We start from the raw sequence: 12,228 nt of genomic DNA, 5'->3' as shown, positions 1-12,228 counted from the left end.
GTTTTTGAGTTCAAAATCATGAACCATATCTTTCTGTACTTCAACAAACTTAGCTTCAATTTGCTCAACTAAAGCTTTTCTTCCTGAAACTTTTGCATAAGGTGCAAGACCTGTTATCAAATTTTTGAACGACGGCTTCTCAACAGTGTACAGGGGTCACATATCATCCACGATATAGTCCAGTACCAAAAAAATCTCCTTTTTGACTGTGTCAGTTTCAACATTCTTGCAGCAATTGCAGCAAAGAAATCTCCATTAACTTTTTAGAAGGTGAGCTATAATCAGGGTCAGTATTATCTTCAATATCTTCAGCTTCAGATGACCCCAAAAGTAAGCCTAAAAGCTCGCTAGCCTCTTTGCTACTTGATTTCCTTTTGTTCTTACTGTTCTTGTTGAGCTCAGTAAACTCCTGGTAATCAGAAGGATGGGCAAACTCACCTTGAGATATTTCTGGAAATTTGTTGTTGTATCCATATGACTCTTCAGAATTTTGTTTTTGCAGTTTTTGCATGTGGCGGATACTGCACCATCCTTCCCCATAATGGGTAGGATGGTGCAAAAATTCCCATAAATGGTAATTTTTCCATTTATCACAAAAAAACTTTCTGTTTAATATATATGGTACTTCCGCCATGATAGCATCCTTTTTTGAAATTTTGGGCTGCTTTTCCCAAAGACTAAAATCCATTCATCCATTAATATATAGGTAGTTCATTTTGTCACATTGCCCTGCATCATGCCGGTATAATTTTTCTGTGCCATGAAGAAAGTACTTGAGTACTTAAGTACCCTTAAATACTTCAATTTTGTACTTAAGTATAAGTATTAAGTACTTTAGAAGTTGTTTACTTAAGTAGAGTACAAGTACTCAAATTTTTTACTTAAGTAATTACTTAAGTACTTTTACTTAAGTATTTCCCAACACTGCTCCTGACCCTCAAGGATCACTAGTTCAATACGATTACCTCTGGGAAAACAAACAAATAAAAAATTAACACGCATCCGTGATCTTTCTTTTTTGTGATCTTTCGGGCAAAAAATGCAAAATTCCACATTTTTGTATATAGAAGCTTGAAACATCTACAGCAAGGTTCTCTGATATGAAGATCGTTAGATATTTTGGGGATGTTTTCCACTTTATTCCAAAATTAGATAGATTTTTCTCAGGCTCGTAACTTTTGAATGGTAATATTAGACCTGAAGAATTTTGTATATTTTGAATAAGCATCAAAATTCTATTCGTTTGACGCATCTATTGTTACCAAGACTGTTTCTTAGAGTTTCAGCTACCATTGAGCCGTATCGCTAGTAGCCAATGATTTAAAACAAACCTTACAGAAATATTCTTGTTCAATATTTGGCGTAGCGTATGGGGAATGTCAACATCCACTGTATAAGTACGAAAGATAATGATCTTTAGCAAATATTCTAGACGCACTCCAAGCAATTATGTGGATATGCATGCTCCCTGAGAATGCTGAAGCTATCCAGATTTTAGTCGTTCGCCGGAATTATTATACAAGGGTTTTTCTGATCAAAATGGTACTGCAACTGACTCTGTGTGTGACTTAAGGTCCGGGCCCTATGGCCACAAGTTTCTCATCTACTCCCCAACTATGGAAATACCGTTTGTATTTGCAGACTATCAAAGCTACTCTTTTTTGCGACACTGTGTCAAGGCTGCTATTCTTTGGAATCCTTCCCCAGATCTCGGGATTTCATTCCTGCACTTAGGGTCTTGGAAAAAGTGTGTGTATATTAGACATTACCCTCTAAAAGCACATTAGTTATTCAGATTTTCATATTTTGTAATTTTTATTTTAAACCATGGGGTTTTTTCACAAGTTGACCTTGAGATATTGTCACTTTGTCAGTGGTATCCCTCTTTATTGCGAATGGGCTTTTTGTTTATCAAGAGGAGCATATGGCACTTGACTGCTAAACTCTACGCCTCAAGTTGTACTCTGGGAATGCCCAAATTTTTCGCTGAAATTTTATTTCATTTATATCCATGCTTTTGTTTTCCATTTTAAGGTGTCCTTTTAGCATGCACGCCATGTTATAATTATTCTATAGGTATACCAGTAAAAAATTCGGACAAAGAGAGCAAGTATTTAACAGCAAAGTTCTAATTTCGTAAAGGAACAGTAAGGGAATAATTTATATCGTTTATTATTCAATGGGTGGTCGTCTCGATTCTAGTATCTATGACTCTTGCAAAATTATACAAGATGACGAATGAATCAGATACTTTAAAGCAAAGTGCACGACAAAAATGTCTGAGGTAATGACCGACCAAAAACCAAGCACAAGAAAATCTTTGGTTGAAAGATATATAAAATTACAATTTAATGAGAGAACGTGTTATTTCAGTGCTACTACATAAAAAAAGGCAAAATTAATACCGAGGACTGTTGATCTTTACCAAGGAGACCATGAATCCTATAAAAGCTACGATTCTTTGACGGAATAACAGGAAGGAGGACTTGAAATAGTACCAGAATTCCTTAATTTAATTGAAATTGTTGATTTGCCACATCATGACTTAAAACAAAAGAATAACCGGATAATTATGGAAAAACGTGATTTAGATATTTAAAATCTGCGGCTAGAAAACAAGCGACAAATAGCATCACAATAAGTTACAAATGAAAATGATACATAACAAAATTTGCGGCTAGAAGAGAAGTGACAGTGAGAATTACATTGAATCGCAAACGAAAGTGACGCAAACCAAAACTTGGGGTTAACAATTTAGATTCTTCAGAAGATATTGTAATGGAACACGCCTGGATGCTACTGAATCATGTAACAAAGTAACTAAAACAAAAATAGTTACTTGGAAAAAGACTGGAAAAACTCCACACTAATTTACGGTTATAAGACAAGGGACAGTGAGAACTGTATGTCTACATACCTGCCGCGTGCCAAGTTCTAGCGACGATCTAAGTTCGGAACACGAGCTATCACGAGCATCTTTTGACAGGAGTGTGATGTCATGATGAATTGATTCTGTTGCCTGATTTCATTAAAAATGAGATGTTGTGATAAACACTTAACGTGGTATTTGTCAAAATTGTGTCTTACTTTAGAGATATCACTTTTACCAAAATGATCTTTAAAGTGATACATAAGACTAAAAATATAACCTTTGGCTTTTTCTTAGTTGTAAATAAGAAGCGAGTACTTACAGATCAACAGCGAGTACTTCAAACTTGACGTTTACTGAGAGTTGTCGCTTCCTCGTATTGTTTGCGTCTGTTCTTTACATTCAATTTGACAGCACCCTGGTTTCAGTTATAATTTTTTTTTTCTCGGCAACTTGTTCAGCTTGACTTCCATATCATTCTTTCTCTCTAAGTTCTTCTTTTAATTTTGCGCCACCGTCCAAGCTGTTGTCTACTTTCCTGTTAATCTAGAGACAGTTTCTTCTTTCTCACGATTATTAAACTTTTTTAGCTATCAAAGAACGTTCTAAACAGATGAACCTAGCTTATATTTAAATGGGATTTTAAGAAAAAAAATAGTAATTGTTGTGTAGAATTTCAACACTATGAAAATGATGGACTATCTTACAATTTATCGATCAATAGAAACTTTCTTCGTCAGGGGAGAATCATAGTTTGGTTCTATATTAAACTTGAGATCAGCCGAAATAAATACCTACACCGTAAAATTTTAAACTCATTACGTCCAGAAATGTCTGTTTAAGAATAAATTTAACCCAAAACTAACAGAAATTAAATTAACAATTATAGCAGACAAAGATACAACATATAGGCCTACTTATATAATGAATAAATACATCTTAAATTGAGTAAAACTTACATTGAATTGGCGTTGCCTCTTACAGGTTTTATGTAACACCTTCAAACAAAATAAACCGTATTCGGTTTATAAATTCTCTCGCTGCTTTCCATATAATTTCTCAGGTTTTCACTTCTCCCTTTCAATTTTTACCCCTACAACTGTCTACGTACAGTAACTGTCAACGTTGCATTACCATGAACTGTCTGACGAACAGCATGGTACTTAACCGTCTTTCATACCATAGCGCTAGGGAGAGCAAAAGAACTTATGTCTTGAGAGAAGTATTAATAAGATAATCAAAACATTATATACTGTTTCAACCCAAGTGTGTATTGCTTCAGGCTTCAGTGGAAAATGTAGAGAGGGTATTTTCATACTATTTACTGATCTTTGCTTGAGAGGTCCTAATGTGACAGTCGTGTTTCTTTTAAACAACAGCAAAGTGATCAATCTCTTTGTTAGTTGGTATTAAAATCTTCAAGAGGTCAAAGTTCTACAAACCTCTGGTCGTAAACTGCTACAACTGAAGAAAAAAATAGCGCTGAATTTATTCACACATAAAAATAAAAAATATAAAAGCGTTAAAAAATGTATTCATTTTACATATTCACACGTAAAAAATATAATACGTAAGATTTCGGACAAAATTCGGTAAAGTTTCAATAGCAGATTTCGGAGAATGATTCCTATATTTAAAGAACTTCCTACATTTAAATTAAAATTTAAATTACAATCAGATTGGATTATACATTCATATAATCGAATAAAAAAATTTTGTTCGTCGCATACAATTTCGATTTATGGTCATGAATCAGTTACATCGAACAGCGGCTGTAACAAGTAGGAGAAAATGCACTCATGTTTAAGCCACAATGATTCCTTTGCACAGTTATGTGGTAATTAAAAAAGAACCACATGCTTTTCTCTTTCACAAAGCATAAGTGCGGTCGAAAGTTTTTAGTTTCCAGGAACGGTAAGGATAAGCGTCCCTGTTTTTGGAGGGAAGGGGTAAAAATCTGAGACAAATACAAAAATAAAGGCATTTGTCCTAATTTTCAAGAATACAATATTGGTATTCTATATTTCGTCAGATTGGTTTTACAACCGTTCCTCATTCTTTTATAATTTCAACTTCAATTATAAGTTTTTTTTGTCAAGACTTTCATTCTTTAGCTCCCTCTCCCTTCGAAAAAAAAAACCTATAACCATGCCTGTTTTGCGTCAAATAAACTTGAATTAAGAAGAAGAAAACAAGAAAACACAAAAGGCTATTCTGGCTTCAGAATCCACTGCTAGATTTTCATCATCCACTTTCTTGGCTCCAAGGTTATTCGGCAATTTTTTTATGTTTCTAGCTCTGATTGTCGAACTGCCTTCTCAGTGAAAAAACACTCGGAAACTAAGACAGACACGATGGATCAAAAGCAAAAATGCTGGGAGTGGGAAAAACAGCAGCCCTCCTCTTTCATAAAACAGTATCTTCCATTTCAGATTTTGGACTTTAATATTTATTGTCATTATTAAATAGCTCATTTTTCTGTAATAAAAAACGAGCTTTTAACAACAAAAAAAAATGTAGGACAACGAACAAAACGAGGAGATTTCACGACCAGTGAAAAAATTCAAATATTTCTTTGCTATACTTTCACTCAGGTGTCCTCAGTGGAAAACCGAATAGAATATACTCTGCAAAACAATCAAACAGACAAACTTAAAATACAAAAATAACAAAGTGATGCATAGCCTTTTCATCTGTTGAGGCTTTTTTTTATTTCGTTTTATTGACTGTAATTTAAGTTTAATTCCAGTTGCCTCAAAACAGCTGACCGATGGTTCTTGGGCTGAATGTCAGTATTTTTGCCTTGTTTTCCACAAGCTGTGTATATTTTCTTGGTGTAGACCTGAGTGTTCTCTAGTTTTCATAATTATGCATTGTGGTCCGAGAGCCTATTTACGATACAAGCTACAACAAGGCTGCCACTCCTTCCGAATTTTGCCAAACTTTTTGGCTTTCAGTCCTAAACTTAAGATCTTTGGATTTATTAAACCTTGACCTTAGAAAGTATGCTGACTATGTGTACTATTACTATTTAGTGCCTAGTCATTTTTTCGGAATTTACGAAATTCTTTTTCCAAGCCATAATATCAAGTTAACTTTTACAGTTACCCCTTTTTCCCTTTAATAGTATCTAAAGATGCAAGTAATTCATTTGTCTATTAATGAAAATGGAACCTTTTTCTTTTTTGTCCGTTTTTCTAAATTTACTTGAATGGGACTTTGTCAAGTGGATTTTTCCTTAAATTAGACGCTCTCAATGTTATTTCTCCTCGAAAACTGCTAATACCCATTTAAAAGTCGGGATCTCCTTGTAAACTTTCTCCGGGAGAGATAGAGTTTGAGAACGCATCTCAAAACTTTTCAAAGGGAAAGGGCCCCACCTGCAAAATCAAGCACTAATACTTTGCTAGTGTTCTTGGAATGAGGATATACTAATACAGGTAAGCTTGAAAAAACAATCCAGTGCTGATTCGCAAGTGAAATCAAAGAAACTCAATAAGTTTTGCTAGAATTGTGTTATGAGAGGAATTCATGTTATTTGAAAGAAAACTTTGTCTTTGACCATTTCACAACCAAAGGGGGATATTTCTCGTATAGTTTTGATTGTATTTTGGAGTGACACTTGAACCCTCTAAAGCTATTCTTTTGCCGGTTTAGTATTTTATTTAATCTCAACCAAGTTTCTTGCTTCCTACGTTTCGGAGAAACATAAAACCCCCTACAGATGCTCTCAGTATGCCACCCTCTGAAGGTGTAAGGACAAGTAGCACATCTTGCCACTTCTCAAAGTAGTAGAATGGCTATACTTACTTATGTATTTTCCTTTTTTTCTAAGAAATGAAAGCTGTCATCAGGGTGCTCATAAGCCAATCTCTGGAGCTCCGAAAGATTTCAGAGAAAAACAAGGGAGGCATGTAAAAATCAGGGTTAAAATATATATTTACCACTGGCTGTTCTAAGAAAGATGGAGGTAACAAGTCATTCACAGTAACAAACAATAACGAAAGAGCAAGGTTTGCCGACATAAACCTACAAACTGTAAATTTATCAACAATGGGAGCATCTGTGTAATATACATTTAATCTTAATTTGAACTATATGTAATTCATTAAGTTCAAAGTTGCACATCACCAGCTCTTACAAAAGAAATCTGTACAATTTTAGAAAAAAAGGGTAAAACACCTCTAAAAGGCAAAAGAGAATCTGGATAAAATTCCCACCGTAAACCACCACCTAATATAATATTTCCGTAAACCCTAACACAAAGTTTTCAAACCCTTATACATGAAAATACAGAATTTAGTATTTTCCCGAAAAGTATACTAAGGGGTGCGGGTTTACTGGTTTATCTGTATTTCTATTTTTATCACAGGGAGAAACTGCGGATAAATAGAACTCGTACAATATATCGGGGGAGGTATGACTCGGGTCGAATATTTAAAATTATTGTACTGTTTCCAATATCGAAAGAAAGCACACCACAGAAAGAAAGTTTGAGATTGCAAAACAGTTTAAACCTGTCAGAAAGCTATTTTAAAATAGGGGAGTTACAGTCCATAGTTAATAGTTCATAGTCAACTATAGGGTCCATAAAAATAAGAAGTTTTTAGAGACTGTTTTTGCGAAATACCAAATTAATACCAATACGTCGTTGCATCAACTATTTGGGGAAGGAAAGTGAATTCCTCTGTAGGAGGAAAAGTTTCCAGGGCCTTAAAGAATGTGTTCCTAGGACCCAAATAAAATGAAAATGTCGTACTAGTAATTATTTTTTTTTCCAATTGGTCTTAATTTTAAATGGAAAAACAGCAAAGTAAATTAAACTTTTTATGCATTTTTAGGACTAAATTTTCACGATTTACCAAGTAATTTCCTTTAATTTGGACAACTATATTTAGACTAATTGTACAATATTGATCTGAGAAGGTGCTGCTGCCCTCTTTCATAAGAATTATAGCACATTTTAAGAAATTTTTACTTGCCCAGGTATCATGGGGGTGGTTACCCGATTATATTTCAAATGGCCCTTAATAGTATGTAAGAACGACCAAAAATTAAGTGTAAAAAATTAGTTTTTTTTTCGACGAAAGTAGTGACCGATGAAAAAGCTAGCGTAAAGAGCTGTAGATCCTTTCATGTAGGAGAAAACATGTTATATTTTAAGTTTCATAAGTGATACGAGAAAGGTTTCCGTATTGGAAGAGAGAAAGAGACATCGAGTAGGTGTTACTAACATTACCACAGAAATAAAACATCGAAAATGAGGGTTCTATAAAAGATTAAATAATAAAAGCAAGTTTTTTTCACCTAAAAGTAAGGAGTTACATTAAAAATTAAAACGAACAGATATGGTTGCGTATATGAGAGGGGATGCTCCATCCTCAGCCTTCTCACTTTACGGGAAAGTATTGAAATTTTGAAAAATAGTTCTCATTCAAATTCAAAGGTCCTTGTGTGTGAACAGGCTTTCATAAAGAAATGTGACAAAAAAAGCGTAAAGAGCAAGAGTTAAGTAAAGTGCTAACTCCTCATATTCAGAATAATTTTTGTTTACGTTTCATGCTGCTTCTTACTTTTATCTGAAAGAAGTTGTTATTTATTTTATTTTGATCATTTTCAAAATCTTACCAGCAAACCCTCTCCCCCGTGTTAAATTTCTCCAGGAAAACTTCCCCGGAAAATTACCTCCCCATGGAAAATTCTCTTTGTGAGAATTTAAGTGGTGTTTTAAGTGGCAATATTTATTTCTTTTCATTTGTAAAAGATCTTTACACTTATAGCCAAAAATTAGAATGACAAATTTTTTTTTAATTTGTTCTTTTAGAAGTTTTGATTGATTTTGTAAATATGTATGAAACTCCACTTAGAAAAATGTGCTACCCCCCCTAAAAATATATCCCTATATTTCCTAATAACTAATAGCCTCTATACAGTATGTGAATAATGGGCAAATTGCGTAGCTTACAGCCCTTTCCCTAGGAACTGTGGGAGGTCTTGTCTTCCCTAAGGGCATGGCTATTGGACCTTTCAACTATTGTCAATCATAGGGCTATATGAAATTTTTATTAGACGTCTTTGGGGTAAACGGAGCTTGGGAGGGGGGCTAGCTACGTACCAATCTTTTTGGGCACTTATAAAGGGGAGTAAAACTGTTTACTTCCGATCAAATCAGCCCTCTCCCGATATTCTAGGATCACTGGTTAGATACAACTATCCCTGGGGAAAAAACACACAACAAAAACAACAAACAAACACGAATCCGTAATCTTACTTCTTGCAAAAAATGCTAAATTCCATGTTTTTGTATATAGGAGTTTGAAACCTCTACAGTGGTGTTCTCTGATATGCTGAATCTGATGGTGGGATTTTATTAAGATTTGTTGCCTTTCTATGGGTGTTTCCCCCCTTTTTCAAAAATTGGGCAATTTTTCTCAGGCTCGTAACTTTTGATGTGTAACACTAAACATAATGAAATTTATATATTTGGAATCAACATAAAATACCAAATCTTTTGATGTATCCATTATTATGACAATTCTAATTTATAGAGTTTCATTTACTATTTGGCTGAATCTGGCCGGACGCTCCTCCAAAAATTATACTGCCTGTTAGTTCTTTTTCAATCGCGGCATATCACACAAATACTCAAGGTTATCAGATTTCACTGCCGTCATTAAACTCAAGGAGTTTCTCACTGAAAATTACGACTAATGTATATTCATTCTTCGTAATTCGACAAGTAAATAGGAATATTTATTTGGAAAAGAACTATTATTCGAGGAGAAAATTAGAGAAATTATTATTCGAGATTTTTTTTGGAGGAGGGGGGTTCAGCGCTTACGAAAGAAATACCAGGAAAACACAGGAAAATTAAACATTTCGCTGACAAAATTAAGCATTATACAAATTTAAGGTGGGTGAATCCCTCGCCTGCGTGTGTGCCTGTGGTCTGGTTATCATTATTTGCCAGGAGACGCGGTATAAAATTGTGGAAATTACAAATAAAAAATACATATTTTCGGGTTTTTACTATATGCAGACCTATTTAGAAAATATAATTTAAATAATTGCTCGCAGCGAAGTGACAAATTTATTTCATTTTATCAAAAAGTTCGTGGTAACGAACTGTACTAAGGAGCGACCCGGCTCAATAGTAACCAAAACTCTAAAAAACGGATTTTTGATACCAATAGCTACATGAACAAAATCGCATTTTAATGCTGACTTTAAATATATGAGATACCTATCTAAAATTACGAGTCTAATAAAAATTGCCTTATTTTAGAAAATAGAGGGAAACACCCGATAAAAGTAATAAAACCAAAATTACACCCATCCGAATCAGCCTATCAGGGAACCCTACCGTGGAAGTGTTAAGCTTCTATCAGCAAAAATATGGATTTTTTTTTCCAGGGGTGATTATATCGAACCAGTTGTCATAGAATGTTGCGAGCGGGCTCATTCTAACGGAAATGAAGTTATATACAAGTGAATTATATATAAAAAATGAAGTATATAGTACCCTTTTTAAGTGATTTAAAAAATTGGAGGGCACCTAGGCCTTCTCCCACGCTAATTATTTTCCCACAGTCACCCGATTAAAATTGTGAGATAGCCATTTTATTCAGCATAGTCAAAAAACCTTATAACTGTGTCTTTGGGGACGACTTATTCCACCAGAATCCCCGTGGAAGGGGCTACAAGTTACAAACTTTGATCAGTGTTTATATAGTAATGGTTATTGGGAAATGTACAGACGTTTTCAGGAGGATTTTTGGTTGGGGGGGGGGGGGTTGAGAACAGGGGGTTATGTTGGGGGAACTTTCCATGGAGGAATTTGTCATGGGGAAGAAAATTTCTATGAAGGGAGCGCAGGATATTCTAGCCTTATTTCAAAATAGAACAATACAAAAATAAATATGAAACAGTTTTTTCAACTGAAAGTAAGGAGCAGCATTAAAATTTAACACTAACAGAATACAGAAGTTCGTTACGTAAGCTAACTCGTAAGTTACGTAAATCTTTTACTAGCAAAAACGTTCGTAAAATATTAAAAGTTCTAGTTCTAGTTGCCTTTTTAAGTAACCAAAACATTGGAGGGCAACTAAGCCTCCTCCCCTGCTCCTTTTTTCTCAAAGTGATTCTATCAAAATTATGAGAAAGCCATATAAATATGAAATTTCCTTTTAATTATTCATCTGTGGAGAGCCAAAATCAAAACATGCATTAGTTCAAAAACGTTCAGATATTAAATAAAAAAAGACATGTTTTTAACTGAAAGCAAGGAGCAACATTAAAACTTAAAACGAATATAAATTTATTCGTATGTGAAAGAAGCTGCTCCCTCCTCAACGCCCCGCTCTTTACGCTAAAGTTTTACTCTTTCTCTCAATTCTACTTTTTAAACCAGTTAAAAATTTTAGCGTAAAAAGCGGGGCGTTGAGGAGGGAGCAGCCACTTTCATATACGAAGTGATTTCTGATCGTTTAAGTTTTAATGTCGCTCCTTACTTTCAGTTAAAAAAAAACTTGTTTTTTTTTATTTAGCTTATCCATACGGGTTCATTAAAAAATATTCTAAAGTTCGATTGTTGCTTGAGCATTTGTATATCTGAATCTGTATTCGGATAAGACTGTAATGACACATGATAACTACCCATACCTAGCACAGTTGGATTTATATAAACGGTTCTGGTATCTCCATACTTCTTGGCAACCTTCCGTCGACAATTTCTGGTAACAGTGCCTCAAAATAAAATTTTTGTAGATTTGGCAGCATTTTTTTAGACCAGAATTCGCGTTCACGACCAATCTTTTCATAATATAATTCCTCTTCCCCTAAAAATATTACAAAGTATACAAAATCAATGTCACAACATTCCAATTGCATTTGAACTTGGTAAGAGTAATCATGTGTTCTTTTCAGCTTTATTTCACTATTAACTTTCTTTTCTAGACATGTATTTTTTTAAGGGCTATCCACTCTTCCAATGTAAGCCCTTTTGCTGTCAAAGGGCACTTCAACTCCGAAAGAGTCTTCTCACCCGAAGGAAAAATTGCGATCCCGTCCGGACTGGCCCCTAGAAACCCATATTCCTTGTGAATGAAAAGTCCAGCAGAGTTCACAATGCAACCCATTTTCTTTGCAAAAGCTGCAATAGCTACAGGCTCATACATCTGACCATGCTCCATTGCCTTTGTTTGGCGGTTTCTGGGATACAGCAGCTGCCGAACTAATGAGCCCACAGTCTTCAACCGCCTTTTACAAACAGCACCAGCTTCGGAAGTTGTAATTCTGTTTTTTCTGTATTCTATCCAGCTATTATCGATAGAATTTCTCTGAAGCCTAGTGGCTTTTTC

The 12,228-nt window shown here is 34.6% G+C and overlaps 1 protein-coding gene across 1 annotated transcript in view; it reads left to right on the top strand.

Annotated features, from left to right (window-relative positions):
* Window positions 1-6,286: 6,286 nt before the first annotated feature.
* LOC136043691 (AKT-interacting protein-like) overlaps window positions 6,287-12,228 on the top strand; it is a 47,776-nt gene continuing 41,834 nt past the window's right edge. Inside the window, exon 1 of the mRNA XM_065728584.1 lies at window positions 6,287-6,309. The gene's annotated coding sequence lies outside the window, so the exon portion shown is untranslated. The remainder of the gene's footprint in view (window positions 6,310-12,228) is intronic.

The sequence above is a fragment of the Artemia franciscana genome, unplaced genomic scaffold (genome assembly GCF_032884065.1).
Source record: "Artemia franciscana unplaced genomic scaffold, ASM3288406v1 Scaffold_838, whole genome shotgun sequence".
NCBI classification, from domain to species: domain Eukaryota; kingdom Metazoa; phylum Arthropoda; class Branchiopoda; order Anostraca; family Artemiidae; genus Artemia; species Artemia franciscana.
This window is presented reverse-complemented; position numbering and strand designations above follow the sequence as displayed.